This window comes from Triturus cristatus, chromosome 1_2 (assembly GCF_964204655.1).
Source record: "Triturus cristatus chromosome 1_2, aTriCri1.1, whole genome shotgun sequence".
In the NCBI taxonomy this organism is placed as follows: domain Eukaryota; kingdom Metazoa; phylum Chordata; class Amphibia; order Caudata; family Salamandridae; genus Triturus; species Triturus cristatus.
Genome location: NC_140580.1, coordinates 292,370,882 through 292,388,377, shown reverse-complemented (window position 1 = coordinate 292,388,377; position 17,496 = coordinate 292,370,882).

The window sequence follows — 17,496 nt, the reverse complement described above, 5'->3', positions numbered from 1 at the left end:
GCCCGAATAGGGACACTTTCTCATCTCACGCGCCGGCGGTGCGTTGCAGGCCCGGTCTCCTGCCACAGCTGGACGGACAACAACGCGTACCAGCAGGATTTCCTGTATCTCCCTCCGGTCAAGCGGGGGCGACTGAGGCTGCGATCAACACCCAGACGAGGCGGTGAGAAGTGCGAAGTATCCCGACCAGAGCCTAGCTGAGAGAGCAAGATCCGAGGTATACAGAGGCCCACCAAGTTCCGAAGTTTCGAAGTTCCGAGGTTTCCGATGTTCCGAAGTTTCCGAAGTTTTCGAGTCGAGTCCTGTCCGGTCCAGTCCAGTTCAGTTCCGTTCCGAGGCCTTCCGTTCCGAGCTACCCGGTGAGTACCATTGCTGGGGAGGCGTTCTGACGTGCACATAGGTTGTGCCGGTCAAGACGGGTTTGGGTACACAAATCCGGTCTGCACTGTTTTAGCAGTGTATCTGTACTGTTTAGCAGTATATCTAGTATATCAAGTATATAAATTCAGAATAATTCAGTTAATGTCGAGTATTATGTTTAGTGATTAGTTTTCTTAGATCGTCATCATCATTGTTGCTCTTTTAAATGTTAAATGTTAAATGTGTTAATACGTCCTGCATATTGTGGTGTGAATGACTGTTCATTATTGTGTTTATTGTATTAAGTTTGTTCAAGATCAAGTATCAGATCAGTTCTCAATATGCCGCTCTTTTCGAAACTAAGACAGATCACAACTAGAAAAGGGGTACTCGAAGAAGCTGTTCCTATTCCTCCTAGGGACACTCCAGGGTACTTCATGTATCATAAACACGGCTTAGACGCTATATTATTTCTTGATTTATGGGTAGACTACACCAAGGAATTACCAGAAAGTCAGAGGTGGCCCGCAGCTGGGACCTGGGATGCAGAGTGCATCATGAAAGTAGAGGAAGAGTTATGGAAAAGGAAAGCTAGACAGTCACAGAAAGACGCCGTTGAGTTATGGCGTAAAGAATCTCATAGACGTACAGAAAAAGCACTCAGACAGGAGGAGAAAAATAAGGAGAATTCAAATAAAGTCCGAGAAAATCTATTAATTGAAGAAGGTACACGAGTGAAATCAGAACAAGTAGACAGACAAAGAAATGCCCTTATGAATGGTATGTATCCCCTTCTGGCCGAAGGATTACCTAAGGCTACTCCAGAGATACCAAAAGACTTGCCACCCCCATTATTTCCAATAAAAGTGCATCCTAAGGGGCATCCTAGAACCGCAGAAGATGTTTTTCTTTCCTCATATTTAGATGACGCAGCTCCCGAGTATGCTAACCCCGCCCCACATAGACCGTCTGCCGGGGAGGTTCAACGCCAAGATCCTGTATCTGTACCTCTACAACAACAAATCCTGACACAAGTTCCGGCAAGCACATCTGTTTCTACATCTGTTCCTACAGCTGCTTCTACAGCTGTGTCCACACCTATAGTTGCTGTATCGCGTTCAACGAATCCTTTCACGTCCGGTACCCCAGACGGGGCTACCGGAGGTGCTGCCAACATTTTTTCTACGCCACCCAGAATAAATAAACTTACTTTTCAAGAATCAGCACATCCACGTACGCCCAAACTCATAAATTCCCGCACGCTTAAGGAACTTCTTGTAGATTGTAGATATGACCCTGTGCCCGGCAAAGAGGACGAAATGATCCTGGCATCATTACGTATCAGACGAGCTGCGGTGTATTTAGGGAAGCTACCAGGAATGACTATGCATCTAGATAATATATACCATTTTGTCCAAACAGGGCGAGATTCTGAATGTATTAACAGAGCTATGGAATACCAGAAAGTAGAGATACAGGGGGAACTGTTACGTTTCCTCATAAATTGTGTGATCAGAAATCAAGACCGACCGGGGGTAGATCCGGAAACAATGCAAACTCTTACCAGATGGAGTCAGAATATATCAGAAGGGAAGCATGATAGGCAAACATGTATAATAGCCATGTGCCGAAAGATCCGTAAAGAAATAGAACGCATACACGAAGAGAGATTAGCGGAAGACCAGTTTGAACAAAACGAGGAGGAGGAAGGATCAGGACTGCCCACAGGACAGTCAGAAACCATAGCCTATGTAGGTAGAGGAAGATCTTGTAACAGTACTAGATGTTTTACTGACCCGATACGTCCGATATGTCCAGATAATAACAGGAATTTCCAAACACCTATAATAAATATAAGGTCCCCCGAGCATTCGTTCCAAGCCGCTGACAAATTACTCCGAGAACGAAGGGGTTATCATTTACTCGATTCTATGGATGAACAAGAATTAGCCAGGTCAGCCGTTCATTGGGTTGACAGTCCCGGAAAATATGGTGATGATACAGTAGCACACACATTTTTGAACCTCACCCCAGATGAACAGCGTTTAGCTGGGATTTATATGATTCAACAACTCCTTATACTATATAAAAGCCAACATTCCGATCCTGGTCCCTTACCTGATATATTGACTGAATTACTCACGAATAGATGGAGAGGTTCAGGTATTAAGTTAATTAGAGAAATACTAGAATCAAGAAAGCAGTACATTCTTTTTGTATGCCCAGAACATGTCTCACTGCCCATCAAGGAAAGAACGACGTATTACATGGACAGACAGAATCCCTTACGAGAAGTACACCCAATAAAAGGTGAGGACAATCAGTTTAAACGTGTATTTGTATATACGCCCATATCGAAAATAGAATTGTTAGAAATGAAGAAAGTGGTACCCAGTCATGACAAAGACCCAGCGGGTTTTCACCGAGAAATTAAAGACATGTTACTCATGGGAGAGTATACCTATCCCGACATTATGACAATATTAAAGGTATTAATGCCTGCTGGCATTTATGAAAAACTCAAGGAAAAAGAGTGGGAGGTGGGAGACCAAAAGATAGACTGGACAGCATTAGAAGCAGAAGAAAAGGCCCGAACTGCAGGAGCAGGGCTTGGGGATAAAACTAAAGCACTACCAGGTTTACTAGTACAGGTACTGCCACGTTTATTAACTACGAAAAAGGAAGACTGGGGTGCAATCTCAGCCTGTAAACAAAAGCAAGATGAAGACACTAGTGATTTCTATGCCCGATTCGAAAAATGTTTTGGTATAAATAGTGGCATAAAAGCAAGTAGCGAATCATACCCACATCTGTTTGTGACAAAATTAGTTGAAAATTCCTTGCCCCAAGTAAAGAATAGAGTATTAAAATTCGAGAGTACCTGGCAAGGTAACACCCCATCACAAATGTTACAAATGTTACAGTATCATCACAATAGAATTAGAGAGGAACAAGAACATGAACAAAGACGCATGAAAGACACAAAAATGAAAATGCTAGTCTCCCAGACAGTTCCAGCTGAAGGTCATAAAAAGGGTACGACACAGTCCGGTGATTCAGCAGGACCTGTAAAAGGGACATGCAACTATTGTAAACAACCAGGTCATTACATACACGATTGCCCAGTCCTGAAGCGTAATATCGCCACAGGTAAAACACAGGAAAGACCACGGCCACCTAGACAGGATCAGAATGAACAAGGAGCCCCGCAGCATGCACAGTCCATGCCAGCTCCACAACAGTCTATACAGTTTGTGCCAGCTGCACCAGCGCTGCCTGTTGCTGCCACACAAACCACGACACGACAGCTGTACCAGACCGCACAGTACGACTATCCTGATTATCAACGATACGCATGAACCAGCCTAGAGAGGGAAGTTGACTTACCCCTTATCGAGGTCCCTGTAGATCAAGAAGGACCTTATGTACATAGTGAACTATTAGGCCAAGATAGAAAAGTTTTACTTGATACAGGGGCAAGTCGAACAACTATAAAACGTAGTGAAGTTCCAGGGGCACCCCTCTCAGGCTCACAGAATATTTCCCTTGGTTTTTCAGGAAAACCTATTGTTAATGAAGTATCACAGCCTCTTCCACTTACGATAGGACCCTTGACCCGAACTACAGATTTATTGCTTACTAAATCATGTCCAGAAAACTTGTTAGGTATAAAAACACTGAAAGCTCTAGGAGCTATAATATGTTGTTCTCCGGAAGGAGTAAGATTGTTTTTACGTGATTTCAAAGGTCACTATGTGTCTCGAGACATGGATCCCCGACTGCAGACTTTACCTACACAGTTATGGGCACAAGGCCCTACTGATGTTGGTTGCATGAATATTACACCATATCGAGTTACACTAAAGGCCGGAGTGGTACTACCACGAATGCGACAATACAAGTTACCACCAGATGCTGTAGTGGCTTTACCGCAAATCATTGACGAGCTCATTGCCCAAGGAGTGGTTGTGGAAACAGACTCCAATGTATGTAATTCCCCGATAATTCCGATTCTTAAACGAACAGATCCAAAGGCCCCGCCAGTATATCGATTGGTTATTGATCTGCGCGAATTGAACAAATGCATTGTGCCACAATTCCCTGTGGTCCCAGATATCTCGTCATTACTGACAGCTATTGATTCCAAAGCCACGTTCTTTACTGTAATTGATCTCAAGAATGCCTTTTTCAGCGTCCCAATAGATCCGGAAAGCCAATACCTGTTCGGATTTAGTTTAAATGGACGTAGCTTTAAATTCACACGCGCACCTCAAGGATTTACAGAAAGCCCCAGCATCTATAGCCAAGCACTGAAACGAGAACTTGACAGTATCCACATGCCAGTCAACACTGCCCTGCTTCAATATGTCGATGATCTGCTGATCACCGCTAGAAGCGAACCTGAATGTGAGAAAGCATCACTGACAGTTTTACAATTTCTAGCCGAAAAGGGGCACAAGGTGTCCCCTTCTAAGCTGCAATTCTGTGTCCAGCGAGTTGTTTATCTTGGACACTCGCTGTCCAAGGAGGGAAGGCAGCTTACACCCGACCGCATTCAGTTAATAGCTAACATGCCAATACCCAAGACACAAAAGGAGGTGCGGGCTTTCATAGGCCTCACTTCATATTGTAGGCAGTGGATCCCTCAGTATGCATTTCTAGCAAAACCACTCATTCAATTGACAACACAGGAGGCAGCCACATCGACTGTTCTCCCTTGGACTCAGGAACATGCACAAGCTTTTGAAAGCCTAAAGAAAGCCTTATGCCAAGCACCTGTTTTAGCAACACCATGTTACAATAAACAGTTTACACTCTTTGTTACAGAACGCGAAGGTACTGCCTTGTCAGTACTCACACAGGAACAAGCAGGATCACACAAACCATGTGCTTATTTTTCTAGTACATTAGATCCCGTAGCTCAGGCTTTGCCTGCGTGCCTAAAATCAGTGGCAGCAACAGCTTTGGCAATCAGACAAAGCGATGCCATAGTATTAGGACATCCATTGACAGTACAAGTACCACATGCAGTAGAGGTTCTTGTGAATCGAACGCAAACACAACATTTGACTATAGCGCGACTCACTGGTTACGAATTAACATTGTTTCAGCCACACATAGAAATTAGACGTTGTAGTACATTGAATCCTGCCACACTGTTACCTGTAGATGGAACAGACCCACTAGCTCATGATTGTATTGAAGTTATTACAATCACGACGAAACCCAGACAAGACTTGACAGATGTCCCATTGTCAGACCCAGACCTGACGTTGTATGTAGATGGTTCATGTATGAGAACAGGTACAGGAGAGCTAGTGGCCGCTTACGCAGTCACAACAGACACTGAAATCATTGAAACAAATTGCATAAATACCTTGTCAGCTCAAGCCGCAGAGCTCGTCGCTCTGACACAAGCCTGTATTCAAGCCGCAAATAAAAAAGTCAACATATACACTGATTCACGTTATGCATTCGGAGTTGTACATGACTTCGGCGTGCTGTGGCGAGAGAGAGGTTATTTAACTTCTCACGGTGCCCACATTCAGCACGGACCCCTCATTCATGCCTTATTAGATGCAATACATCTACCCACTGCAATATCAATTATGAAATGTAAAGCTCATACGAAAGTTACTGATATCATTTCTCAAGGCAATGATCTAGCTGACAGAACAGCTAAACAGACTGCTCAAACTCAAACATCCGACATGACAAAGACAATAGTCCCGACGCCAACACATTGTATGACGGTTAAGGATCCCGCTCTTGACGTAATTGACATACAGACACATGCTACACCAGACGAAATAAAGAAATGGACTGAATTAGGAGGGATCCAAACGGATCAAGGATGGATGACGAGGGAAAAATCTGTGTGGTTCCTTCCTGATTCAATGGTCCAAGTCATTATTAACACTGTACATAGTCCAGCGCATCTAGGAGAAAAAGCTATGCTAGACAGTATTCAACACATTTGGTTCAACAAACATTTACGAGCAGCAGCTAAACAAAAAGTTCGTACCTGTATGATCTGTTGTCAGTTTAACCCAGGTAAAAGCATTCCCGTAGAACAGGGTGGATTTCAGCCTCCTGATCACCCTTTTGAAGTCCTCCAGATGGATTATATCCAGATGGAACGATGTCGAGGATTCAAATATGTTCTCGTAGTTGTCTGTGCTCTTTCCCGTTGGACAGAGGCATACCCGGTTTCAGATTACACTGCCCCGACTACTGCCAAACAGTTGGTTCGAGAATTCTTCCCACGATACGGTTTACCACGTGTTGTCTACTCAGATAACGGCCAGCCGTTTTCATCCGAACTAATGAAACACGTTTCACTTTTGTTAGGCTATCAGTGGAAATTTCACTGTGTCCGACACCCCGAGGCAGCAGGTCTCGTGGAAAGACATAATCAGACCCTGAAAATTAGATTGTCCAAAATATGCAGAGAGAAAGGTGTCGACTGGGTAGTAGCGTTACCAGTTGCACTCTTTTACATGAGAATGGTAGCACACTCTCGAACAGGGCTATCCCCGTATGAGGTGATCTTTGGCAGACCACCAAATATGTGGGGGACGCCTATACCACGCAAAATAACTGATATTGACTGTAATATGCTGACAGATTACTTGGCTTCCTTGATGTCTGCACTACAATCTTGTCGTTCACAGGTAGCTGCAGCTTTTCCCGACAACACTGAGGTGAAACCCCATGACGTAATTCCAGGAGATTTGGTCTTAGTGAGGAACTTTGATCGGAAGTCTCAGCTGGATCCTAGGTGGAAGTCGCCTCAACTCGTATTATTAACGACGAGGACAGCCGTGAAGATTGAAGGTCGAAAAGGCTGGATACATTCAAGTCATATCAAGAAATTTCATGGACTACCGTCAGACGTAAACGACACACCTTGCGTGTCTTCACCGATTGACTCAAAACTTCCTTTGGTTGAACTGAGTAACCACGAACAATACAAACTAAAACTTAGGTCTAACCAGTCAGGCAATTTGATTGTTTAAGTCCTCTCCAAGGTGAATCGGTCGAATTTGTCTCTGACATGTATCCCTTAGACCTGTATAGAGAAAGAAACAGAAGGATAAAACTGAAACGACATGCGTACTGTAAATCACTGCGTAGTCATTGCACAGTGACGTTATTAATTTTGTTTTTCTTAAGTCTTTTAATAATTACTGCAAGTATATTGTTGCACATATATTATCCTATTTCTAGACATGTTTATAATGTTACTGCTGAACATTCTTTTAGTGAATTACCTCCGCATGAGTTGTCTTATAGATTTGCGCTGCGCAATAACACGTTTATTAGTATGTTACATCATTCCCATCAGGTTAGCAATGCTACAAATTGTTGGATATGTGGCCGACTCCCTCCCTATCAGAATTATAAAGGAATTCTACCTCTCTTTCCATACCCGTTCACACACAACGGCTCCTGTGGAGCATGGTTTAGTTTAATTAATTCCCTAGATTCGAATTCTGCAGTTTATCAAGACAACTGGGTATGGGAAAATTTGAACTTAGTTTTACTTAAAGTCTGCTACCCTAACAAGGAGGGACTTCCCAAAAGAACAGGAACTGATCTAGAAAATGAAGTGTATGGATTAGGTAATTTTACGCTTAATCTTATGATCCTAAATGTCGAATCCGAAGCTACTCCAATTTTGCCCGCTATGTCAATATTTCCAGTAAAAGGTGAATTATGTGTAAGAAAGAATGGTTCCATACATATGGGCCATAGTAGATGCACCACTGTAATAGAATTTAGTGATCAAGGCAAGTCTACATTTAGAGCTTCCCGCCATTCCTATTTTATATGTGGTCAGACGGCATATATACGTCTGCCTCTAGATTGGGATGGTACCTGCTACATCGGATTCCTTTTGCCACCTGTTTTCCTAGCTCCTCCTGATTATCACAGAAATACTCATTTAGTACACAATAGAGAAAGGAGAGATCTCCCAATAGTCGATTACACTGAAACAGCATGGGAAAAATACACAGATTTCAATAAAGGTCTCTTTCCCTATATAGGTACCGTTACTAATAGTAAGCTGATACGTAGATTAACTAGAACCCTTGAAGCAGTAGTGAACGAAACTATTTCCGCCTTAGGCAATTTAACAGAAGAGCAGTCTGCTATGCGGATTGTTGTGCTTCAAAATCGTCTTGTCCTTGACGTCATCCTGGCCGATAGGGGCGGAGCTTGTAGGGTCATCGGATCAAGTTGTTGCATTTTCATACCAGAAAATTCGCCATCTGTATATAAAGCCATAACTCGCCTTCATAAGATTGTAAGCCAGATACACCAGAATCCAGGCACCTGGACTTGGTACGGTTGGTTTTGGAGTGTATTATCTACCTTTGGATGGAAGGTCCTATCCTTCCTAGGTATTGGCTTTCTCATACTATTCAGTTGCTGTCTATGTCTACAATGTGGACCAGCGATCTGTGGTCTGTGTGCCACATCGTGTATTCCATCACCAAGATTTCATTCATCCCAGAAGAAAAAAGAAGAACAAATGATGCTATATGAACAGATCAACGGATTGATGAAGATTGATATCTCTTAACGGGCAAGTAGGGGACAAGGAGGGAATGTGGAAATATGGATTTTTCTGATCAGTTATGTCCCCTATCTTGGACCCCAACGGTTTCATGTATGAATCACAAGTACATGTATGTTCCCTCCAGTTCCAGTTATGAAGACGCAAACACATGTGCGTCCACCGTCAACATGTCCTCTTTCAGATCCGCCATGAATGGGCCGGATATTCCATTCCTAAGTATGAAAGGCCACCGGCTTTATATGGTTCACTTATGCCATTTTACAGTCCAGGCAAGTAGGCCCTGATTCTGTCATCAAGCTTTTCTTGCCTTCTGCCTCTGAAAGCTCCAGTCTGAGCCTGCATCTGTGACCATGAACTTTGTCTCATTCCCTGCGCGGCTCACGGTGCCTGACATCAGCCTGTTGCCTGCCAAAAACTGTATTTCACCTTCGAAATTATCTGCTCCGCTCCCTGCCCAATGCATTCCTGTCTAGTAGTTTAAGTAAACATTCTTCCAGCTACCGAGCAAAAGGCCCGGCTTCTCTGTCTTTATGCAAGTAATTCATAGCCCTATTACTATGGAAGATTTCTGCCCTCGCATCTAGTGTAGACACTTAGACGCTTGTACACGCACTCACAGTCAGTATAGAATAAGATTCTACTCTAAGAGACCTCTCTTTTGGATAACATAGTTCTTTAAACATAGGATGTTAGATATGATTTGGGATTAGGTTGACTTGACCCTCCAGACTTCTGTCGCCACATGTAGAGCTAAATGTCAAGTCCCCTTCACCCCCTAGTTGCACGTCAATCATACGTCATGCTGCTGCGCGCGCATTTCTGCCAAGTATTTCTGCTGACATTGCGAAATTCTTTCATGAAACCACCCTATTATGACATCATACCTGATGACGTTCTTTAGTTACACCCAGTTACGCCCACTTTTGCTACGCATGTATGTTTTATCTTTACTATCAATTGTTACGCCTCCTGCATTTGCTTCACTGTAATGCCTATTGTGTAAAAGTGATTACTTATCAATAAAGTACGTACTTCACTTCCTGAACCTCCGTGGTGATGGAACTTGGAGTCCACGATTCGAATCGTCCATTGGAATAAAGCCCATTCCGAACCTCTAATACCACGGATTTTGCCTCTTATTTTACTGAGCTATTTTTATTATTTTTCTGTATCAAATTAAGTCCCGGTAATTAAATTATTTACCACAAGAGAGTGGTGATAGTGATGGCTGAAAACTTTATGGAAAACAATACCTTGAATCTAATCTACTGGAGTGCGATATATATATATATATATATATATATATATATATATATATATATATATATATATATATATATATTATCTACTGGCGGTTGCCAGTAGATAGTTATAGTTAGGACCGTGTTTCCATAGGAAATCCCTATTTGGAATAACTTTAGCGCCGGTTGACGAATCCTCGCGAAATTTTCAAAATAGGTGGGGCGCTCCGCTCCGCTCCTACCCTGAAAGTCTTGGGGGGATTCGTCAAGCGGGGGCTGAGAAAAAAGGGGGTCCCAAAATGCGTTTTCCCCATGCAATTTTCCATGGGGACCTTTAGTCCAAGGTACAGCCCGAACGGCTGAACAGAATTACTTGAAATTTGGCAGAGAGGTAGTCCTCAGGTCAGGGATGTTCCTTTTGCAGGTCTGGTGTCAATCTGTTCAGTAGTTCCTGAGAAAATCAAAAGTAAAATCATATATATATGTGGGCGGAGCCTAACCACACATCTCATCCTGAGATCTGATTGGCTGTCAGCACTACATCCAAGAAATGTTGGCAGCCATCTTGGGACCAATATACATGATAGCACCTCATTAAAAAGCATTGCAGTTAATATAAGGTTTTAAGACTTTAGTTACATTATAAATCATTTGTTGATGGTACCATACTCATTTTAGGAATTGTGGTATGTGCTAAGGTGATTTCACCATGTGAAAAAGCCTTCTGCTGGGATATCATGAAAAATATTTTCTCATGCTTTTCCCACAGAGGTTTGGAAGGTGATCTAAGCTAAACTGAGAGCTTATTTTCTGTAAATTCACATTATCTTTCTCAGTCATGTGAGAATGAAGTCTGACATTCTCAGTAAAACATGTACATCCAACAAGGGCAGAGACTGTCAGTTGATTCCTTTGTGTTCTACTGCAGCTTCCCAGAGTGTTCCAAAGAACAACTAGAGCGCTAACAGTCCTACTTATGATAAACGTATGGCACACCTGAAGCCATCTTGCTTGGATTAAAGTGGTAACTCTTAAAAGATTTAATTTAAAAAGGAACAAAATGAGGGGGTTCATTTTTCCATAAAAAGTATGATTAGTGCTGCAGAAAGAAAAATTAGGGCACATTTTGAGTGACTTCTCAAATCCTCTTCTATTTCATTAAAAAATTCTGACATGCAGACTGAAACATGCACTTTCAATACCAGCAGCAGTTTTCCCTGGTGAGCAGTAGCTTTACTACAGTGATCTAATGAGCAAAAAGAGTGCTAACATTCTGAATGTATGGCAAATGTGTGACACATCTGAATGCCTTCTTGATGGAATCAAGGTAAAAAACTGAAAGTATTTCCTACTGAGGAGACTGCAGTAAATGGGGAAATTAGGAAACTTCATAACAAATAAGTCTCTCAAGATGGCCACCAGAGACAAAAGAGCCCAAATGTAGCCCAAATATCACCCAGATGTAGCCCAAGTATAGCCCAATGACAGAATGTCCCAGAGTGCTCTTAAAAACAACTAGAGCGCTTACTGTCTTCATTATGACAAAAGTATGGCACACCTGAAGCCATCTTGATTGGAATAAACTGGTAACACTTAAAACATTTAATTTAAAAAGGAACACAATGAGGGGGTTCATTTTGCCATAGAAATTATGATTAATGCTGAAGAAAGAAAATGAGGGCACATTTTGAGTGACTTCTCAAATCCTCTTCTATTTCATTAAAACATTCTGACATGCAGACTGAAACATGCACTTTTAATACCAGGAGCAGACTTCCATGGTGAACAGTAGTTTTACTACATTGATCTAATGAGCAACTAGAGTGCTAACATTCAGAATTTATGGCAAATGTGTGACATATCTGAATACCTTCATGATGCAATCAAATTAAAAAACTGAAAGCATTTCCTACTGAGGAGACTGCAGTACATGAGGAAATTAGGAAACTTCATAACAAATAAATCTCCCAAGATGGCCACCGGAGACAAAAGAGCCCAAATGTAGCCCAAAATCACCCAGATGTAGCCCAAATAAAGCCCAATGACAGAAGTGTGCAAAACACTTATTATTTTGTGTTTTTGCAGTGTTATATAGTGCAGACTTGTCAGGTATTGGAGTGCTTTACATGAGCATTGGTTACATCACACAAGAACAAATTCATTTTGGTTGTAGACATGGGGAGACTAAGTGATTTGACCAGAATCACAGAATGTCGAGCTGAAGCAGAAACTCCAACCTGGTTCCCCAGTTGCAAAGTCTGCAGTTCTGGAAGTAACACCACATCCTCTCCCCTAAGTGCAACATTTAATCAAGTGGTCAACTGGATAAAAAAACATAAAGGTAACACATAATTTAAAAGTGCTTTCTCGCTATTTGAAAACTCAGAAAATATGTCCTTATTTTAGTCTTTTAGAGCACTAACCATAATTTTGATACCAATAAGACCCTCTCATATATGTAATTTCTAAAGGAAATGCTCTAGGTATTACAGTTTTCATTACATCAAGATGACGTCAGGCGTTCCACACTTTTGTAATAAATATAGAATGTTAGCAATGTAGTTGTTCATTAGGATACTGTTGAGAGGCAGAGGCCAGGGGCAGACTGCAACGTATAGTCTCATTTCGAGCAGTCCAATCAGGACATACGATATCGCTTAATTGGGTGCTTGTAGCCCGCCTTGCGCTTTCTGACCGGAACCGCCTCTGAGGAAGAGATTTACTCGAAACGCGTCAGGTGGCGGTCAGCTGCCTAGTGAATGAACTGGTTCGCTATTCTGCTCATACCATTAAATGCCTTGCTGGGGAACAAGAGGTTCGTGTCTCGAGTGCTGCTCGTTTCTTTTGGAGCACCCCATGTGTCTTGATGTACTAGCGGTTGTTCTGCCGCTGAGCTGGCACCACCCCAGGTGAAGGGGGCCACAGATCTTCGTAACAGCGGGGACCATATGTGGAGCACGAACTACGGATTAAGGGCAGATGCGCTTGCTGGGGCTCATCCAGAGCTTGTGATTTGGCAGACATTTCAAGGGGCAAGGAATTTTGGGACTGCAACTCCCAGACTGCAACGTATAGTCTCATTTCGAGCAGTCCAATCAGGACATACGATATCGCTTAATTGGGTGCTTGTAGCCCGCCTTGCGCTTTCTGACCGGAACCGCCTCTGAGGAAGAGATTTACTCGAAACGCGTCAGGTGGCGGTCAGCTGCCTAGTGAATGAACTGGTTCGCTATTCTGCTCATACCATTAAATGCCTTGCTGGGGAACAAGAGGTTCGTGTCTCGAGTGCTGCTCGTTTCTTTTGGAACACCCCATGTGTCTTGATATATATATATGTATATATATATATATATATATATATATATATATATATATATATATATATCTTACCTCTTACCCACTGGCAGTCACCAGTAGGTAGTTATAGTTAGGACCTAGTTGCTATAGGATAAGCATTTTTTGACTTGGCTATAACTTTGGTATTGTTTGACCAATCGCATCACATTGTCCTAAGAAAGTGTCACGCTGGGTTCTATGGAAAGCTTGGGGGTGATTGATGCAGTGGGGAATGAGAATTTGGGGCGCAAAATAAGGTTACATTTGTAATGTTAATTCTTTTAAAAAATCTATTGGGCATCACATTAATTACGTACTTTTGTTAATTGAAAAACATTTACTGTGGCGCAAATGGTTTGCAGAATATTGCTTTACACACACTATATTGAATTGGGTTTTCCTTTAATATTGTTAATGATTTTAACATGCTGATAATGTCAAAAGCTGATGTTAATTTGATTTTGGGAACTACTATTCCCATAATGCACTTAAAGTCACATGACAGGAAATGCTCTTGTTTTTTCAAAAAATAGTTATGAAATGCGTATGCAAACCTAGCCACAGTATCGTGAGCAAGGTCTTGAGGCAAGACCGAAACGCGTCACTTTGTTTTGGATTTGTTGTAAACTCTACATGGGCTGAAATAAAGAACAGAACCTGTATCGTGCGGAGGGCGACCCTATTTTCTCTTGTTCAAGAGAGTTGGATATATGATATATATATATGTATATATATATGTATATATATATATATATATATATATATATATATATATATATATCTTACCTCTTACCTACTGGCAGTCACCAGTAGGTAGTTATAGTTAGGACCTAGTTCCTATTGGATAAGCATTTTTTGACTTGGCTATAACTTTGGTATTGTTTGACTAATCGCATCACATTGTCCTAAGAAAGTGTCACGCTGGGTTCTATGGAAAGCTTGGGGGTGATTGATGCAGTGGGGAATGAGAATTTGGGGCGCAAAATAAGGTTACATTTGTAATGTTAATTCCCAATGGAACCTTTAGCCACAAGTACAGCCTAGACGTACACCAAATTTGGCTGGGAGGTATATGTAGGTTTAAGGGAGTACCTTTTGCTTGTTTGGTGTAAATCCATTCAATAGTTGTTGAGAAATGTAAGTTTAAAACTATAGTGATATCTCTGGCCACAGATATTTTGCGGTGGTTTCGTGATGAATTGCTAATGCATATGCCAATGGGAATGCTCTGATTGGCTGGATGGAACCTGAACAGACAGTTATAGCTGCCCTTTTGTTGCTCGGGATCGGGTCCCAGGACTGAACATTTCTGAAAAAGCTAGCATAATGGGTCAGCGTAGAGGTACTCTGACCCCATGTTTGATAAATGGGAGTGTTAGTAACACAAGGTATGTGTCCACATTTTTTTTTTAAATCAAATTCTATATTTGCGACGACACCGCGACCGGCAGCATGACCCTTCCATGTACCATCGTGGGAACATTGCGAATATCAACGTCGTTGGTAATACTGCTGGAAGTATAAAAAAAAAAAATATCAGTGAATCATTAATAAGCATTGTTATAGAAATATTAAGATTTTGATAAATGTATTTATTCAGTTATTTATATAGTGAGTTATCTACTGTGATGTTTAGAATTAAATATATAATTATAATTTTTTATGTGGTCGTGGCTATTGAATTCCTGCTTTTGCTTTCAAGACGTAACCACAGGGATCATGATTACTGACGTCAGCGATGATCTCCGGCCTCACATCGAAAACAGAAAATACGTTTTAGAGATAGTTTTTTAGAAACCCTCTAGAAAAACATGACTTTAGAGAATACTGTAAGAAACCCCTACTGTGTCAACTACTGTAATATTGTGGATATGTGTTTTAATAACCGCAAAAATGGAAAATAGGTCTGAAAAATGTTTTTTAAAGAAACTTAGTACAAAAATATGAGTTTAAACATGCTTTGAAAGAAGTATGTATATAGTAATAGATGTAGTGGAATGTTCACAGTGGATATTTTTTACTTATTATTTTGGATGTGTTGGTGGTCATTGAATGTCTGCTTTTGTTTTCTGTTTTCATGATGTGTCCACGGGGATCGTGATTACCAACATTATCGCGGTCTCTGGAGTCACCGCGAAAAGATAAAATAGGATTTAGAGATTTTTTTTATAGAAACTCTCTAGAAAAACATGACTTTAGAGAATACTGTAGGAAACCCCCAGTGTGTAAAATACTATAATATGTGTGAATATATGTGTTTTACACTTTATGGAAAAGGCGCAATCGCCACAGTTGATTTCATTGCGACGTTCCAAATAACCGCAAAAACTGAAAATAAGTCTGAAAGATGGTATTTAAAGAAACCTAATATGAAAATATGAGGTTAAACATGCTTTAAAAGAAGTATGTATATAGTACTATGTGTAAGGCAATAATAACAATGGTTTTATTTTTACATATTATTTTTGGACGTGTTGGTTGTCATTAATGTCTGTTTTTGTTTTCACCAAGTGTTTGCAGGGATCGCAACGTCCTCATGAATATCCACAAAAACTAAAGAAAAAAAACCTTTTAGAAAAAACTTCACAATATTTTGGGTACTAAGGTGGCTCTGACAAGAGCCGTTCTGTTGGTTGTGTATATATGGCTGCTCTACATAAGACCGGATGCAGAGTTTTGGGTTACTTACAAACACCATGTTGCCTTCATCTGTAAAGTGCACTCTATAATTTCTATGAATTCCATGCATTTCAAAACGCAGATTGTTATAGATACAGCCCATACAATGGTCTCTGAGGAAAGCAGAAACAGTTTTATTAACATATTTCCTGGTTTTGGAAATCTGTGGACAGAATTGATTTGACCACTTTTATTTCTGTCTTTGGCATATATTAAAGTACAGCAAGAAAGTGTGAGGGAAAAGCAAAATCAGTTCTGCAAAGGTTTCTTTCATTAGGATTTCCAGCCCTACTCCAGTCAATATGCCTCGGTCACTGCCACCACAGTACACAATCATGAGTTAAGAAGCTTGGGAATCCACAATGTATTTAACTAAAGCCAGCAGCTGATGAAACGTATCCCTCTCTGGCCAAACCAAGTAATCTGCACATTTAGTAAACACAAGTCCCTGTCAATACCTCTCTGTTTCGCAGCCTCCTTAGCCCAATAGATATAGCTGTGGATCACAATCCATACTATAGGTATTTTGAAGTAAAGTAGCAATAGTAGTCAGGAGAAGGCTGGAGATGAATGAGGTAGTTTTCCAAAGGAAAAGCAGTTAACATGGAGGTTTAAAAAAAATAAATATATATTTCATTCGATGCTGTCATTGATATGCTTTTGAATCTGTGGAGTAAACCACACCTGCTATATCATATGGAAGTAGCATGTTCCTTCTAGAATGTGCTGTGAACTTGTGACCTACTGGTTCCACTGGGTTGTTAGGTTCACTGAGCTAAGAGTCTACTGGGGTGGAAGGATGTTAAAGAGATAGAACATTTTTTAGAGAGTTGAGAAGTGATGACAAAATGTAAGTAATGACAAGCTTTATTTACCAAAGCAGGACTATGTAATAAACTGTTGTGTAGTATTTAATTTTGTTTAAATGAAGCTAGATAGAGGTTTGAACTCTATTTTTTGCGCTTTCTGTGTGATCATCGCGAAAACATAGTAAACACACTTAGATAGGAATCTTTTTTGAAAGCAAGGGAGAAGTTTAACAGATACTAACCATTCACAAATGGACATAGTGCAGTCTTAAAATGAAAGACATGATTTTATTTGCTGCCTCTCTCGTGATCACAGAGTGCAAAGTTGTAGAGGTTGCCATTTTATGGTTGCTTTGTATGAGAGTGGTGTACCAGTCTTGTGCTTAGTTTTTGCAAATCCTAACGGTGTCAAAACTACCTAGAAAGAGCCACAACAACAATATAATCTACAAACTGGTATGTAAAAAACTTGTTAATCTTTTAT